The 18,773-nt window shown below is 40.3% G+C and overlaps 1 long non-coding RNA gene across 1 annotated transcript; it reads right to left on the reverse strand.

The window, feature by feature from the left end:
- Positions 1-13,992: 13,992 nt before the first annotated feature.
- LOC132993264 (uncharacterized) lies at positions 13,993-15,268 on the reverse strand. The gene is made up of 3 exons (XR_009676439.1): positions 14,751-15,268; positions 14,522-14,571; positions 13,993-14,172 (listed from the first exon to the last, which is right to left on the reverse strand). It is a non-coding gene; the product is annotated as an uncharacterized LOC132993264 (long non-coding RNA).
- Positions 15,269-18,773: the final 3,505 nt, after the last annotated feature.

Raw genomic sequence — 18,773 nt, forward strand, 5'->3', positions numbered from 1 at the left:
GACAGGTAAAACTCAGGACGCGACGGTCCAACAAAGATAAAAATTACAGCTTCTGCTTCAATCAAACAATTGTTAAAAACACTCTCTAAAGCTAATTCTGCCCAGACCTAATTAAGCCTCACTTGTGAATCGCTTTGCCTGCGATCGGTGAAGGAAAAAGGAGTCCGGCGATAAAACAGATCTTCTGTCTGTCCTGGTGCAGAGGCGTCTGATGGCGGCGAGGGTCCCTTACGGCAAGAGCGGCTTCGTTGGTTCTCCGTCGAGGGGAAAGATGTCCGTTGATGTCCTTTCGTTGCAGGACGGAATAAGACCGTTATCTTTCTGATAATCTGTTATAGTCTGCCGCTCTCCGAGAAACTGAGATGCGTTCACTGGACAATCCGAGCTCGGAATTTGGAACACTGCCGGCCGCGGATTACCTGCGCGCCAAAGCTTTAAACAAAGGAAGGTTGTTGCAGAAAACAGGAGGTGAGCTTGTATCTCCGAGCACTTCAAAATCGGCGCGTGAAAGAGAATGAACGAGGGGAGTCTCAGAGTTTTATCACCTGGCCGCCTTCCTGTGGGGTCTCCCTCCGGTTCCGGTCCCCCCTTTACGTCACACGTAGGTGTGAAGTGCCGCAGGGAATTCTGGGATAAAGAGTCCTTTTAGGCCATCTCAGTAATATAACTCAAAGTCCATGGTTTGACTGTCCTAAGCCTGCGTGGCCCAACATCCCCCCTTTGTCCTGAAGAATGGGATTGCGGTTCACAGTCTTTAGGGCAAATAGGGCCAACAGTCCATGTGTTAGGAGACAAACGTTCAAATAGTTAGTGAGCAACAGTCCATACATTTTGAGAGGCATTCGGTCTGGGCAGACACTGAGGCAAAGTCTGGGCAGACTGTCTAATTATGTCTAAAGCTAGGCATACAACATAACCAGGCATTAGCAAAGCTTTGCTACTCAAGGTGAATTCTTTAACAAAACAATTGAAACAAACAGACAAGAGGAGGAGAGAAAGAGAAGAGTATCAGGTGTAGATTTGTGAACTAACTCCTAGCCTGGGCAGGAGTAAGCCTGTGGGAAGGTGTGTGTTGCATGTAGGTGTGTAAATGTACATGTACATTATGTGTCTCCCTACCAATGTCAAAACAGGGACTAGGAAACATTCATGTCGGTAGAGTGACATTGTTGTGTTTCCAGAATGGAGGCTATACCCCCACTCCTATGTGGAGTCAGAACTTGCTTCCTTAGGGAGCTCGTAGGAACTCCGGTTATACCTACCCTTCTGTCTCAGGCTACGGCCATCCCGAGAGTTCCGTTCGGATCTGGTAGTTCTCAGTTCTCCAGGCTGGAACCTACTCTGTGGTTGAGTCCCACGTTCACCCCCCTGGCTCTGTTCTCTATTCTGCCAGTGATGTGGTCTCTTGTTGCCCTCACGTGTCACGTGACATAAGCGTGTCTGCCAAACCACCTGTGCGTATTTCTTGATCTCTTTCATACTAAGCTGATGTGTACGACTATGCAGGGTGACATCTGACCGCACGCAGCCATGCAGATTGTGCATGAAGATGGACTTAAAAGTTTGGTTCTCTTCCAAACCTGGAGCCTCACGTCCCTGGAAATATGCAGATCTTAGGCGCCAGTAATAATCTTTGGGGGACTCGTGCTTCTGGTGCAGGACACTGAAAGCGCTAAGAAGGGCAGATGCAGGGTCAATGTAGGTGGAGTATTCCTGGTGCAAAGCATTGCAGAGCGCAGAGTACTGGTATCTGATCTCAGGCTGAAGGGTAGTCGTGAAGTTACGGACACTCTTGGAAGTTGTCTTCCAGATCAGCCTGAGTTTTTCTCTTGTGGATGCATCAGGTTCATCACTGAGACACAGGTTAATCGCTCTGAGGTAATCATCGATGCAGCGGTCTGAGTTATCTGGGTCAAACCGCTCTACATCCTGTGCCATAGATTCAATGAGCCTTATGCGCATTCTTTGATCTCTGGGTAAAAGGGAGCCATCCGAGTCATCTGAGGTTTGGATATTCCTCAGCTGTGAATCCTGCGATGGGAACCTACAGGTAGCAGGAGGGGGCCGGGTGTTATCTCTGCCTCTGGGGGCCGAGAAGTCACCCCCCTTTCTATGTGGTGATTCCAACCTGTGAAGGTGTGAAAGGGTGTCACAGCTGTCAGGGAACTGGGGTGTTTCCCCAAGGAGCGGGGCTCCACAGTCAAAATCAGGGAAAAATAGACTTATTTCCTCAGTCCTTTGGTTGTCCTGGCTGCTCGGTTCTTTACTGAGCTTTTTCAGCAGGGTTGTTTGATCATTTGAGGGGCTTGGTCCAGGATCGGAGTCATATCCTGACGATATGTCTTGCTCCATGCTTACCTGTACTCCCTGAATTAATTCAAACAAGTCCAACACTTTCTGCTTGGCAGTTTGTAAGTGCTGACTAACAGATTTGTTTCCTTTCTGCAAGGATCGGACCTTTGGTGGGAGTGTCCCCATGAAAGCACGGACACTCCTAGCCGTAGTCTTCCAGATCCGTTTCAGTTTTTCCTGTGAGGACGCATGAGGCAGGTCACGGAGACAATGGTCGACTTCTCTAAGGTAGTCGTTACTACTTGAATCTGGGCTATCTGGGTCAAAACGCTTCAGATCTTTGGCCTGAGGTTCCATCTGCCTGGTTCGCAGACCCTGACCCGAAGGCTGGCGAGGGCCGTCCGAGTCGTCTGACGAATCGTAAGCCCTGTGGTTGTCACGGTAGTACGGTTGCAACCGTGGCGGGGTTTGTGTTCGGCTCAGACATGGCCGTCTATCATGGGACAGGTAATATTCGGTGCCCGATTGGACCCGTGCCTCCTCCCTGTCTCTAGGGGGCGTGAAGTCCCTCTTCCTGCGGGGTGAGGGTTCTCTTGGCTCAAAGCGTATTGCAGAACGCGGGGGCCTTGGGGCATTTCCCAATGACGGTGCTTCATGGTCTGGGGAGGCGTGGCGCCCTTCATCTTTACTCACCCAGCTCTTTACCGGGTAGTCTGAGGACGTGTGCGCTTTTGTGCCTGGGTCGACCCGGCGGTATCTTCCCCTCTCCTCCAGATCCTTCAACATGTCTGTCTCCCTCCTCCATGTGCTTGGTTCAGTCTCCCATCCTTCGTCTGAGGTTTCCTCAGCTGACATGGGGGCTGCAGTACTTATCTGCCTATCCTGAAATCTGGGTACCGTGTCACTTCGTTTCGTCTGTTCGGCCAGTTTGCTGCTTTCATGCAGTGTTTTATTCTCCTCCTGCAGGGCCATGCAATTTTCCTGCAAGGTCTTTAGTTTATCCTGCAATCTTTCGAAGTCGTCCCGCAGGATCTGTCCTTCTTCTTGTACCCGGGCTAGCTGTGCCCGGTGTATCTCATTCTGCACATTTGATTTGTACTGATAAAGGAGGAGAATTTTGCCTAGAACATCTGAAGTTGTGCGTGTTGGCTTCCCAGTTGGTTGATTTGCATATTCAACCAAGCCCTTTAGTTTCTCTTCACATGTGCTGAGGGTGTAGGAGTTCAGACTGTCGAGCTGCTCTATAGGGGGGTGGATAAGATTAGCAACTACGTCTTGAAGGGGTGGATCGTCTGATCCACAGCGAGCCTTGGCCCATGGTTGATGTATGTCTTCTGCATACATTCTGTCTTTGTTAGGGGTGATCCTGGCTCTGTGGTCGACAAGATCAACTAGCTCCTCTAATTTCTTATCCCTAATGCTAATTGAATAGCTATATAGGTTGGCACTCTCCTCTGAGGAGAGGTTCGTCAGACCGGCAGCAGTTTCTTGCAGTGCTCCGTCGTCTGATCCAAAAGGAGTCTCAGCTCCCGGCTCACCTAGGGTCTTGGTACACATTTTCATGATAAAATGGAACCACAGTGGATTACTGTTAAAAACGCTAAGCTAAACAAAGCTAGATCAACACCAGAGCAAATCTTATCTAGGTTTCCCAATTGATCACTGTAGTCTATCCTGGAAGATAAGAGAGGGGATTCACACCTCAAGTCTTCAAAGGAAGGGAGGAACTCACACCTCTCAGACAGCTGGCTATGCGACAATGGTTACACTCTCATCTGGCCAAATGGCTCTCAAACAACAAGGAGCACCACAATCCTTTAGTAGAATTATTCAGGATCAATGCAACAAATCAAGTTCATTGAGAACGTCACACTAGCTGCATCCTTATGTCCAATTGTTGTATGGACACAAAGGGGACAACAGTTATTGCTTTAACCGTTACCCAACAACATACAACACAACTAAGCCACAGCTTGATGTCTGCTTTGCTTAAACAACAAAAATTTAAAGAAAATATGATTTTCTTCAGAAAGATCCCTTTTAGGATTTAAGTTCGGATTACTGTGCATTTACAGTGCAATAAAGCTGGTTTATTGAAGGCCTCACACGGGGCACCATTTGTTGGGGTTGTATCAAGTCAACTTTGGTTATATTCTTTAATAATTATTTCTAATTATTAATAATATAAATAAAATATCATTAAACTATGTTTAATCTCGTTTTGGGGCACCACCCTGTAATCAGGGAAATATAACCAAAATATCACTCAAATCAGTCTCAGATTAGTTATTTAATTACTAATATTATTAATAATTAATAACTATATTTAATAAATTGAAGGCGTGAAATCCGTACACAAAGCCTTCGCACCCAGCTTATATCACAATGCAAATACAACCAGTAATCACAAACAACTGCTCTCTTAAATTATAACAGAATTTATTTAAACAAAGCAACATCAATCCAAAATCAATGAACTTAATCAAACAAATAACTATTATAAACTAATCTAAGCAACAAACATTATCAAGCACACCTTGTGAATGAGGTGTAAATGTGTGTGTGTGTGTGTGTGTGTGTGTGTGTAGAAGAGAGAGAGAGGGGGGGGGAAGAAGAAAAGGGGGAGATTGCTTCGTCCCACGTGGTCGCCCTTACGATGGCACACACCTAACAAAGACCTAATGTGGCCTTAATGTCTGAAAGAGACCGAGTTCGGCCCTACACGATCTGTATGTCTGAGGCGTCTGGATGGCCGCGAGTGTATAGATCTCTGTGTGTGTGGGTGTGTAGCCTATGTGCGTAATGGGGAAGAAAAGAGGATAAAAGAGGAGCGTAGAGGAGGAGAGAAATGCGTGCCTGAAGAGGCCGGATCACAGTCCGAATCCCGCACCACAACTCGGAGTAATTCCCTTCATTCACAGAAACAAACCAATGGCCGAATTCGAGTTAATACGGCTTGCACTGGCCTTTCTGATCAGAAGAATAATACCCGGTTATAACGCTGTTACGCTAAACACATATAGGACGCAGCGGTCCGAAATGGGAACAACAAGAGTTTTAGACAGGTAAAACTCAGGACGCGACGGTCCAACAAAGATAAAAATTACAGCTTCTGCTTCAATCAAACAATTGTTAAAAACACTCTCTAAAGCTAATTCTGCCCAGACCTAATTAAGCCTCACTTGTGAATCGCTTTGCCTGCGATCGGTGAAGGAAAAAGGAGTCCGGCGATAAAACAGATCTTCTGTCTGTCCTGGTGCAGAGGCGTCTGATGGCGGCGAGGGTCCCTTACGGCAAGAGCGGCTTCGTTGGTTCTCCGTCGAGGGGAAAGATGTCCGTTGATGTCCTTTCGTTGCAGGACGGAATAAGACCGTTATCTTTCTGATAATCTGTTATAGTCTGCCGCTCTCCGAGAAACTGAGATGCGTTCACTGGACAATCCGAGCTCGGAATTTGGAACACTGCCGGCCGCGGATTACCTGCGCGCCAAAGCTTTAAACAAAGGAAGGTTGTTGCAGAAAACAGGAGGTGAGCTTGTATCTCCGAGCACTTCAAAATCGGCGCGTGAAAGAGAATGAACGAGGGGAGTCTCAGAGTTTTATCACCTGGCCGCCTTCCTGTGGGGTCTCCCTCCGGTTCCGGTCCCCCCTTTACGTCACACGTAGGTGTGAAGTGCCGCAGGGAATTCTGGGATAAAGAGTCCTTTTAGGCCATCTCAGTAATATAACTCAAAGTCCATGGTTTGACTGTCCTAAGCCTGCGTGGCCCAACACTGTCTTAATTGTGTTCAATAAAGAGGGTATCGATACTATAGGGTCCAAAACCAATAAAAGGATATCGTCGGCATACATCAACAATTTGTGGACCGAGCATCACTCCTGGAAAGTTATCATCACTCCTAACCGCAGCTGCTAGAGGCTCCATAACTAAACAAAATAACAGAGGGCTAAGTGGTGACCCCTGCTGCGTACCTCTTCCCAACTCGAAATATGAAGATGTATACCCATTTGTCTGAACCGCAGCTTCTGGTCGATTATATAAGAGACGCACCCACTTAATAAAATTCTCTCCAAAACCAAACATTTCCAAAGTCCTAAACAAAAATCCCCATTCCACCCTATCAAACGCTTTTTCTGCGTCAAGCGAAACAGCAGCAATTGGTGAATCAGAATTTGAGACTGCCCACATAATGTTAATAAAGCGCCTTATGTTATCTGCCGAGCTACGTTTATGAATGAAACCCACCTGATCTTCATGCACCAAAGATGTCATTACCTTCTCCAGCCTATTTGCAAGAACTTTAGATAGAATCTTAGTATCTAATGGAATAAGGGAGATCGGACGATAGTTCTTACAATCACATGGGTCCTTATCCTTTTTAAGAATAAGCGTAATTAACGCTTTTGATAATGTAGCTGGTAGTTCCCCCCTTACAAATGCTTCATTGTACATACTGAGTAGGAGAGGTGTCAGTTCAGAGGCGTAACACTTAAAAAATTCAGCAGTGAAGCCATCTGGCCCTGGGGCTTTTCCATCTGGGAGACCTTTAATAACCCTAACAATTTCTTCACTGGTTATCGGATGGTCAAGTTCTGTCTTACGTGACTCAGTCAATTTGGGAAGAGCCACTCCTTGAAAAAATGTTTCCATACCCTCTTCATTGTGTTGAGTGTCTGCCGTATATAACTTCACATAGAACTCTCTAAACATATTATTAATGTCTACAGATTTGGTTTTTAATTCTCCCCCCTCTGATCTAATGGTGGAGATCATAGTTAATAGTTCTTTCTGTTTTAAGCTGTTTGCCAGTAATTTACCTGCTTTATCTCCCGATTCATAATATTTTTGTCTCATTCTAAAGAGCGAGAACTCCACTTTCTGTGAATGCTGTTATAATCATATTTAAGTTGTGTTAGCACCCTAAGGTCCTCAACATTAAAGTGTCTTTTTAACCTTTTCTCAACCTTCTTAACTTTTTCTTCTATTTCAGCCTGTTTTGCTTTAGCTGTTTTTTTCTTACGGGAAGCATATTGGATTACAAAGCCTCTCAGTACTGCCTTAAGGGCTTCCCAAGTTATTCCTGCAGAGGGCGATGTTGGTTCATTCAACTCAATATAAATCCTAATTTGATTTCTCAATGCCTCCTTGAAGTCAGATTCTTGCAAAAGAGATGAATTAAATCTCCACCGGGGCATCCGTGTCCTGTCACTGCAAGGCAGCACCTCCAGGCTAACTTGAAGAAAGAAATTACGGAGTGCAGAAGGCTTTTAGAAATTAGAAAAAAGTCTATTCGGGAGAATGTTGTGTGTGGAGCTGAGAAGAAAGTGTAATCCCTTCCTTTTGGATTCAAGATCCTCCACACGTCTATATAACCTAAAGACTCAGCCATATGTCTCACTGCAAGTGAAGCCTTAGGCATCCTTATTGGGCTAGAGCTACTCCGATCCAGCAAAGAATCCAATACCAAATTAAAGTCTGCACCAGTAATGACATTATGATCTCCTGCCTGCTGGATTTTTGCTTCAAGGTCGGCGAAAAATTTCGGGTCATCTCCGTTTGGGGCATATATATTTGCCAAAATAATCATGTGACCCTGTATTTCTGTAACTACTATAAGGACCCTGCCTAATGGATCTTTAATTTGTCTGATGCACTTAAATTGTAATGTTTTGTTAATAAGTGTTAAAACTCCACGGCTTTGGCTAGATCCTACACTGTAATAGACATAACTCACCCAGTCTCTACACAATTTATCTGATTCTTCAGCAGACAGATGTGTCTCCTGTAAAAACACTACATCATGCTGAGTGGATTTCAGAATAGACTAAATCTTTTCTCTCTTAATTGGATGTCCCAGGCCCTTCACGTTCCAAGTGGAAATATGCAAATTATCAAATTTAGCAGTCATATAATACAGTTGGAAATATACACATGATCGCCTGCCACCTCTCCATTCTACACTCATGATACATAGCCTTGCTAGACCCCTCACACCCGAAAAACTGTACACCCCTATAGCGCGTAACCCTGAACTCTGCGCTCTCCCCTTTAACAGAACCAAACTCACGGTCCATGATCGTCCACTGACCAAGTGACTTACCCCCCACAGACCGACAGCATCCTTATCCATTCTGGTGAGATAGTTATTAGAAAAATAAAATAAAATAAAAATAATAACAATAAGATACTAGTAATAAAATAAATAAAAGTAGCCTATAGAAGGCTGTATGCTCCTGCGCAATGTCCCGTACAACTCCCTATTCACCCTGTCTCCATAACCCAGTCACCTCCTTCTAATTACCGTGTTTTATGGTGTAAATAATCCTGAAGCACTCTTTTGGTCCATTGGCCCTCTTTACACCGGAATCTTCTGAATATGCTCCCTTGTTATTTTTGGATGATCAAATCGTTTCTGTCCTCCGGTGTGATTAATCCTCAGGATAGCCGGGTAGATGAGGGCGAACTGAACCTGAATTTATCCCGTTTCAGCTGCGTGGCTCGTGAGAAATCAGGGAATATCATGATGTGGTTACCTTCCCACTTCAGCTCAGGTTTATTTGGTGCAGTGAGTAAAATAAACTCCCTGTCAGATGAGCGGAGGAAGCGAACCAGGACGGTGCGCGGTCTCTCCCCCGGATTTGGCCATGGTATCGGGGCCCTGTGAGCTCGATCGATCTCCGGTGGCTGTACACTTTCATCCAAGTCGAGGACTGATGCCAGTAGTTTCTGCATAAACACCGTCATATCCCCGTTTTCTTTACCTTCTGGGACACCCACAAATCTTAGATTGTTGCGTCGGTTGCGGTTCTTCATATCTTCTAATTGATCACGGAGGTCCTCTACCTCCGCTTTAGCAGCAAGTGGGTTAGCCTCCAGTGTCGCTTTCATTTCTCTGTCTGCGTCCTCCAGCCAGTCCACTCTCTTTTCCACATCCACCATTCGGGATGGCCCTCACTCAGGCTGTGCACAAGAAGGGGATGAGCCGACTCTGCTTTCTGAGGAAGCTGAGATGCTTCAACGTGTGCAGCAAGATGTTGGAGATCTTCTATCAGTCTGTTGTGGCCAGTGCACTGTTCTCTGCTGTGGTCTGCTGGGGGAGCAGCATTGGAGCTGGTGACACTAAGAGACTGGACAAACTCATTAAGAAGGCCTGCTCTGTGATAGGCTGCAAGCTGGACTCTTTTGTAGTGGTGACAGAGAGGAGGACTCTGAACAAACTGTTATCCATTATGGATAATCCTGATCACCCTCTGCACACCCTACTGGACAAACAGCGGAGCAGCTTCTCCAACAGACTGATACAACTCCGCTGTCACAAGGACAGATACAAGAAATCTTTCTTACTGAAGGCCATAACTCTGTACAACAGCTCAGAGAACTGTCATCATGATAATATCTGTCTCTCCATACTGTAATCTGTTCTGCAAAATGTACAAATTATCCCTGCACTCATGTTCACTTCATTTGTCTGTCTACTCGCTGTTATATTGAATAGTTTCTGCTGATAATATGTCTACACTCATGCACTTTAACTCATGTCAATACTGTTCATTTACGACTCTGTTTTTACACATTTACATTGAATCTTCCATATTTAAGACTAGTAATGCTAAATTAAATCCTGGTTGTATATATTCACATTCTTATTTTTGATATCTTTTAGTACTTATTTACTTTGTATTTAATATTATATTATGTTTATTTTGCTAACATTGTGGTTTTCTTTTTACTCATATTGTGTGTTTGGAAAACCTGCTGCTGTAACGCCACAATTTCCCAGTTTGGGATCAATAAAGTAATTCTATTCTATTCTATTCTATTCTATTCTATTCTATTCTATTAATTAAATGATGCTAGTCGGAGCTTCGGTTCAGGCAGCCATCTTCACCAACCGTAACTTTTTTTCTTTGATTAGTGATCCAACAACATTCCGAATCTGTAGATATTTAAAAAAATCTGTGTTCGGGATACCATATTCAGTTTTTAAGTCAATGAATGATTTTGGTTGTAAGTTTTTATGAAACAAATCTCTAATTGTTTTATTAGCTTGTCCATTTACTTATATTAATTGAAGACAGTGAAGCACTGATCCATGTTTTTTATCCTATTAAATTGTTTTATGAATATAAGGGAGTCCAAAGGCAAGGGATCAAAAAAATTGGCCTCCATCTGGACCCACAATGAGTCCTGTCTCCCCAGTGACCACGATATTAAATTACATAATTGAGCTGACCAAAAGTAATACTGGAGGTTGGGGAGACCAAGGCCCCCCATGTTTTCTGGTTTCATGAGGTTTGTGAGACTAATCCTTGGTTTCTTATTGGACCAGATAAATTTAGAAATGTCTTTGTTTAAAAGTTTAAAAAATGCTGAAGATAAATAACATGGTAACATTTGGAAAAGAAAGTTAAATCTTGGTAGAACATTCATTATTATAACATTTATTCTTCCTAACAGAGATAATGGTAGAGTTGACCACTTACATGTATCTGCTTTTATCTTATCTATCAGAGGGGTGTAGTTCTCTTTGAATAGATCGTCTAATTTTGGTGTGATATTTATTCCAAGGTATTTAAAGCCACCAGGCATCCATTGGAAAGGATAGGACCTATACATGTGGCTTCCTGTGCTTCTGCAGCCAGCCTCTAGTGGACACTCCAGGAACTGCAGGATGTTACACTTCAGCATCGGCTTCATGTTTCAACACGTGATGTTGCTGCTTGGTTGGTAGGTAGAAGTAGCTTCATCTCACTCTATTTAATGATGAGTGTTTGACTCACATGTTAGGTTGACAGAGATGCGTTTGGAGGTCGTTCTCCCCAGCGTGTTCTCAGCTTCACAGTAAAACTCCCCAAAGTCAGAGGACTCGATGGAGCTGAAGACAAGTGTAGCTCCTGGATATGTGTGATTAGGCTTTAGAGGTTCATCCGCCTTGTACCAGGTGTAATCAGCTGCTGGGTTAGCATCACTGCTACAGGTCAGATTGACTGAAGTGCCCTCCACTATCTCACCGTGGGAACTCACTGACACAGAAGGAGGCTTTGGAGCATCTGGAGGAGAATCAGAGAGACCTCACATCAGATGAAGATGGATGTGTTATATTGAACAGCTTTGGTTCTGAAACTGACGATCATACCTGCTGAATAAAAGTTTTTATATTTGCAGAAAAATGAAACAGTGAGACAGATAATCAGGAAACTCTCTGATAACCTGCACAAATGAAAATGGAGGTACCATTTAACCCTCTGGTATCACTCAATGAATTTTTCACTTTCCTCTTACAATCACTTTGACTGTGTTAGCGCATATGGAATGATTTTTCGTAGGAAGTTTGTTTTCTAGATACATTTTGAAATTCCAATTTAATTTTTTTGAATAGTTCTATGATACACTGGGTACAAATTTACTATCCTCTTGAGCCACTCGTTGACAGAAATATCCGCTCCCTAAAACGGCTGTGAAGATCATTAGAATAATATTTTAACTATCAAATATTCAAATATTTTCAGGATTTTAACCCTTTAGATGCAAGTTTTATGAAATGATTTCACAGGTTTTTAGAAAACAAAAAACACAAAACAAATTATATTTTCTATATTATATATGAGGGGGGGGCTGGGGGATTTATTTCCAACACAGTCTTGGATATGTCAAAGATTATCAACAACATTGATGAAAATGCATTATTAGTTTTTGTGCAGTGCCTCATTTAAAATGTTTCGCCCTCTTGAGCCACTCGTGGACAAAAATGTCCACTTCCAAAAAATGGCTGTAAAAATAATATAGAATAATATTTTCAACAATGCTTACGATATTCCAAAAGTTGCCTAACCCCCAACATATATTATTTAGAAAATCACACATTTTTTGTGTTGTTGTGTTTTTGTAGAAACTTGTAACATCGTGTCATCAAACTGGCATCTAAAGGGTTAAAATCCTGAAAATAGGGTTATAAAGGGAGCTTTGTGACAGTGAACAGTGAGAAGGTGGACAGAGTCTGGAGCTTTGTGACAGTGAACAGTGAGAAGGTGGACAGAGTCTGGAGCTTTGTTACAGTGAACAGTGAGAAGGTGGACAGAGTCTGGAGCTTTGTGACAGTGAACAGTGAGAAGGTGGACAGAGTCTGGAGCTTTGTGACAGTGAACAGTGAGAAGGTGGACAGAGTCTGGAGCTTTGTGACAGTGAACAGTGAGAAGGTGGACAGAGTCTGGAGCTTTGTGACAGTGAACAGTGAGAAGGTGGACAGAGTCTGGAGCTTTGTGACAGTGAACAGTGAGAAGGTGGACAGAGTCTGGAGCTTTGTGACAGTGAACAGTGAACAGTGAGAAGGTGGACAGAGTCTGGAGCTTTGTGACAGTGAACAGTGAGAAGGTGGACAGAGTCTGGAGCTTTGTTACAGTGAACAGTGAGAAGGTGGACAGAGTCTGGAGCTTTGTTACAGTGAACAGTGAGAAGGTGGACAGAGTCTGGAGCTTTGTTACAGTGAACAGTGAACAGTGAACAGTGAGAAGGTGGACAGAGTCTGGAGCTTTGTTACAGTGAACAGTGAGAAGGTGGACAGAGTCTGGAGCTTTGTTACAGTGAACAGTGAGAAGGTGGACAGAGTCTGGAGCTTTGTGACAGTGAACAGTGAGAAGGTGGACAGAGTCTGGAGCTTTGTGACAGTGAACAGTGAGAAGGTGAACAGAGTCTGGAGCTTTGTGACAGTGAACAGTGAACAGTGAGAAGGTGAACAGAGTCTGGAGCTTTGTGACAGTGAACAGTGAGAAGGTGAACAGAGTCTGGAGCTTTGTGACAGTGAACAGTGAGAAGGTGAACAGAGTCTGGAGCTTTGTGACAGTGAACAGTGAGAAGGTGAACAGAGTCTGGAGCTTTGTTACAGTGAACAGTGAGAAGGTGGACAGAGTCTGGAGCTTTGTTACAGTGAACAGTGAGAAGGTGGACAGAGTCTGGAGCTTTGTGACAGTGAACAGTAAGAAGGTGGACAGAGTCTGGAGCTGTGTGACAGTGAACAGTGAGAAGGTGAACAGAGTCTGGAGCTTTGTGACAGTGAACAGTGAGAAGGTGAACAGAGTCTGGAGCTTTGTGACAGTGAACAGTGAGAAGGTGGACAGAGTCATCCTCATATAAAACACAGAGATCCTGGTCAATATTCAATGGTACTATTTTCTTTACATGATGTTTGAAAGGCCAGATGCTGGAGGGTTGTGTTGGATTTGCTTTTCCATCATATTTTAACAGTCAAACAATCATCCAGGATCTTTATACTTAATTTGATTTTTGTTTGGATTTCTTTGTTAAATTATTTTTTATACTTTCTCCTATGTCCCAGCAGTTCGACCTGATGGTCTCCCTTACTTATTTTCCACATGGTTCATGAAGCCAGAGGTTGTTTATTGAATTTTTTTTTTTTCATAAAATGTTTAAATAAACTTTTTTTAAATCTGAATTGACTGTCTCTGATTAACTGGAGCACTACAACGTGTTGGTCACAGTAAAATCATTTAGCAGTTAAGTTTATAGCTCACATTTGAAAAGGCCTTGAACTGACATTAAGTTCTTCTTGACCAACAACAGCTAAGACAACAGCAAAGCTAACAGACGAGCTCAGCTTGTCACAGCCGGTCTCGTCTGAGATAAATGGCCTTCAAACTTATTTAATATTAAACATTTAAAGCCAATAAGCATAAGAAGATATGCATGAGATTCCATTTCCATTTATTCAATCACAGACTTGTCAAACAGTCTGGCATTTTGTGCTGCTGTTTTCAAGAGTTAATAACTGAAGAGAAGAACATCGAGAGAGGACAGGAAACGCTCAGGGGACGAGTCCTCCATGTTGTCAGGGGTTGTTGATGGATCTGAATCTGAGGGCATCTTCTGTAATAAAGAAAAACAATCATGGAGTTAAATGTAAAGTATAATGAATTTTACTGTGATGTTTATGCCTCAGACCTGAAATCAGATCTGTCCTCAGGTTCTGCTAAACTTCAGCTTCTAAAGTTTGTTTTAAAGACAGGAGAACTATTTAAGAGGAAAAACAAAATATATCATAAGACAGGATGAATCCAATAATATGATCAGCTTTATGAATTTATGTTTTAAGACAAAAGTGTTCCTGCCACTTTCTATTGAAGATTATTTTAAACTGTCATCACATGGGCCAGCCTGATAAATTAAACTAATGTTAAATATTCTCATATAATCAGATTTGTGTGCAGAACCTCACCGGAGCTGGAATCAGAGTCTGGACTGCTGTTTCCTTTGAGCATTGATTTCCTTGAAGACAGAAAGAAGAACAATTTAAACATGAACTTCTTGCAGAATCACAGAGGCTGTTAAAATCTTCTGCTAGTCTTCCTTACATTTTAAGAAGGATTATAAATTGTTACTAAAATTACTTTGATGCTGATAGCGGTTACAATAACACAGTCCAATCATATGAGAGATCATTTTACCTTGGAGTCCTATGTGAAGGCGTTCTCTTCAGAATCAGCGCTGCAAAGACAAGATGATGGCGTCCACCTTCACAACGTGCTGCTTCAGTCTGGCTGCATCATGGTCACCTACAGGAACACCACAGAAATGCAATCAAAGTACTTCACTTTATTTATCAGAGGATGTACTGTATGCAAAGTAGATTTTTTTAGCTGTAATTCCTCAAAAAGATTTGAGACTGCTTTGTTATTTGAGAGCACAGATTGTTTCTTTTCCCTTCTCTCTGTTTGCCTGCACATGACCTCTTAGTGCTGTAAAAGATGCTACAGTAAATCCTGGATCAGCTGTGTGGATGGTGTGACTGTGTGGTAAAGCTTTGTTAAAGTTGTCACACACATACTCATATGCCTTTGGAGAGTAAAAGTGCAGTGTGGTGGCAAACTGCTTATAAAATATAAAATAGTATTTTATTGGTGAGGTGCCCCAATCAAAGCGTCCTACAGAGTAGCAACAGCAGCGGGCTTTAGAGGGAGGAGACGAGCGCATTATGGAGAGGAATGCACCAGAGGGGGGCGAGCTGTGTGAGAGACGAGAGACCCGAGAAAAAGGAAATCCTCCGTTTAAAATATAATGTTGGTGAGAAGAGGGAAATAGGAAGACATAAATATCAATGTGGAAATTCTTTTGAATGCAGAGGCTGTGGATGTTCAGTTTTCTTTGGATATATAAAGACAACAATAGCCTGTAGCTTAATCATGGTGTTTCTCTTTGTTAACGATTATTGAAGCGAAATCAAAAATAAATGCATGACATTTAAAACACATTAACATGTGTGGGGAAAAACGTGATCTTTATGTCTTCTTTTATTGTACCTATGTCTCCTCCTAACTTCAATAACAGCAGCATGTTGTGTGTAACACTGATCTCCTGTATTAACACCTTCCTTTCAAAAGGTGCTAAATACAGACACAGTCACAATCACCGCAGGTTTTGTCAATTTTTAGTACAAATTCTCAATGAGCGTCATTAAATTTACAATATGATCAACTTGTGACTGTTGAATTGGTGTGTGGAAGACAAAGCAGAATATTTATCACGTTTAAGCAGCATGATGCTCCGTTAATATTACATTACACCACCGCAGGTTGTTGATGTTTGTGTTCACGTTTCAGTTAGTCTCTTAAATCAGTAACAGTTATATTAAATCAGATCTTACCTTTAGTTTTATCTAGATCTTAAATCAGTAACAGTTATATTAAATCAGATCTTACCTTTAGTTTTATCTAGATCTTAAATCAGTAACAGTTATATTAAATCAGATCTTACCTTTAGTTTTATCTGGATCTTAAATCATTAACAGTTATATTAAATCAGATCTTACCTTTAGTTTTATCTGGATCTTAAATCAGTAACAGTTATATTAAATCAGATCTTACCTTTAGTTTTATCTGGATCTTAAATCAGTAACAGTTATATTAAATCAGATCTTACCTTTAGTTTTATCTGGATCTTAAATCATTAACAGTTATATTAAATCAGATCTTACCTTTAGTTTTATCTGGATCTTAAATCATTAACAGTTATATTAAATCAGATCTTACCTTTAGTTTTATCTGGATCTTAAATCAGTAACAGTTATATTAAATCAGATCTTACCTTTAGTTTTATCTGGATCTTAAATCAGTAACAGTTATATTAAATCAGATCTTACCTTTAGTTTTATCTGGATCTTAAATCAGTAACAGTTATATTAAATCAGATCTTAGCTTTAGTTTTATCTGGATCTTAAATCAGTAACAGTTATATTAAATCAGATCTTACCTTTAGTTTTATCTGGATCTTAAATCACTAACAGTTATATTAAATCAGATCTTACCTTTAGTTTTATCTGGATCTTAAATCATTAACAGTTATATTAAATCAGATCTTACCTTTAGTTTTATCTGGATCTTAAATCAGTAACAGTTATATTAAATCAGATCTTACCTTTAGTTTTATCTGGATCTTAAATCAGTAACAGTTATATTAAATCAGAGCTTATCTTTAGTTTTATCTGGATCTTAAATCAGTAACAGTTATATTAAATCAGAGCTTACCTTTAGTTTTATCTGGATCTTAAATCAGTAACAGTTATATTAAATCAGATCTTACCTTTAGTTTTATCTGGATCTTAAATCAGTAACAGTTATATTAAATCAGATCTTACCTTTAGTTTTATCTAGATCTTAAATCAGTAACAGTTATATTAAATCAGATCTTACCTTTAGTTTTATCTGGATCTTAAATCAGTAACAGTTATATTAAATCAGATCTTACCTTTAGTTTTATCTGGATCTTAAATCAGTAACAGTTATATTAAATCAGATCTTACCTTTAGTTTTATCTGGATCTTAAATCAGTAACAGTTATATTAAATCAGATCTTACCTTTAGTTTTATCTGGATCTTAAATCAGTAACAGTTATATTAAATCAGATCTTACCTTTAGTTTTATCTGGATCTTAAATCAGTAACAGTTATATTAAATCAGATCTTACCTTTAGTTTTATCTGGATCTTAAATCAGTAACAGTTATATTAAATCAGATCTTACCTTTAGTTTTATCTGGATCTTAAATCACTAACAGTTATATTAAATCAGATCTTACCTTTAGTTTTATCTGGATCTTAAATCAGTAACAGTTATATTAAATCAGATCTTACCTTTAGTTTTATCTGGATCTTAAATCAGTAACAGTTATATTAAATCAGATCTTACCTTTAGTTTTATCTGGATCTTAAATCACTAACAGTTATATTAAATCAGATCTTACCTTTAGTTTTATCTGGATCTTAAATCATTAACAGTTATATTAAATCAGATCTTACCTTTAGTTTTATCTGGATCTTAAATCAGTAACAGTTATATTAAATCAGATCTTACCTTTAGTTTTATCTGGATCTTAAATCAGTAACAGTTATATTAAATCAGATCTTATCTTTAGTTTTATCTGGATCTTAAATCAGTAACAGTTATATTAAATCAGATCTTACCTTTAGTTTTATCTGGATCTTAAATCAGTAACAGTTATATTAAATCAGATCTTACCTTTAGTTTTATCTGGATCTTAAATCAGTAACAGTTATATTAAATCAGATCTTACCTTTAGTTTTATCTGGATCTTAAATCAGTAACAGTTATATTAAATCAGATCTTATCTTTAGTTTTATCTGGATCTTAAATCACTAACAGTTATATTAAATCAGATCTTACCTTTAGTTTTATCAGGATCTTAAATCAGTAACAGTTATATTAAATCAGATCTTACCTTTAGTTTTATCTGGATCTTAAATCAGTAACAGTTATATTAAATCAGATCTTACCTTTAGTTTTATCTGGATCTTAAATCAGTAACAATTATATTAAATCAGATCTTACCTTTAGTTTTATCTAGATCTTAAATCAGTAACAGTTATATTAAATCAGATCTTACCTTTAGTTTTATCTGGATCTTAAATCAGTAACAGTTATATTAAATCAGATCTTACCTTTAGTTTTATCTGGATCTTAAATCAGTAACAGTTATATTAAATCAGATCTTACCTTTAGTTTTATCTAGATCTTAAATCAGTAACAGTTATATTAAATCAGATCTTACCTTTAGTTTTATCTGGATCTTAAATCAGTAACAGTTATATTAAATCAGATCTTACCTTTAGTTTTATCTGGATCTTAAATCAGTAACAGTTATATTAAATCAGATCTTACCTTTAGTTTTATCTGGATACATAGAGAAATATTCTACCCTCGTATATACTCCTATGAATTTCAGTCTGCACGGTGAAAGTAAAACCTGTTACTCTCGGTATAACCCACTTATCACTCAGACTGTAAACATGTACACATTAGTAATGATGCAGGCTAGATTACAATTATTTGACTTTGTTTTTGCCCTAGATACTTTTTTGAGACTTTACCAGACTATTTATTTTTGTTGTAAAATAACTGTACAGTCAATGAACCTCATCTATGAACAGATTTTATATTACGATTCTTGGTTTTAAA

The sequence above is a fragment of the Labrus mixtus genome, chromosome 2 (assembly GCF_963584025.1).
Source record: "Labrus mixtus chromosome 2, fLabMix1.1, whole genome shotgun sequence".
Taxonomy (NCBI): Eukaryota; Metazoa; Chordata; class Actinopteri; order Labriformes; family Labridae; genus Labrus; species Labrus mixtus.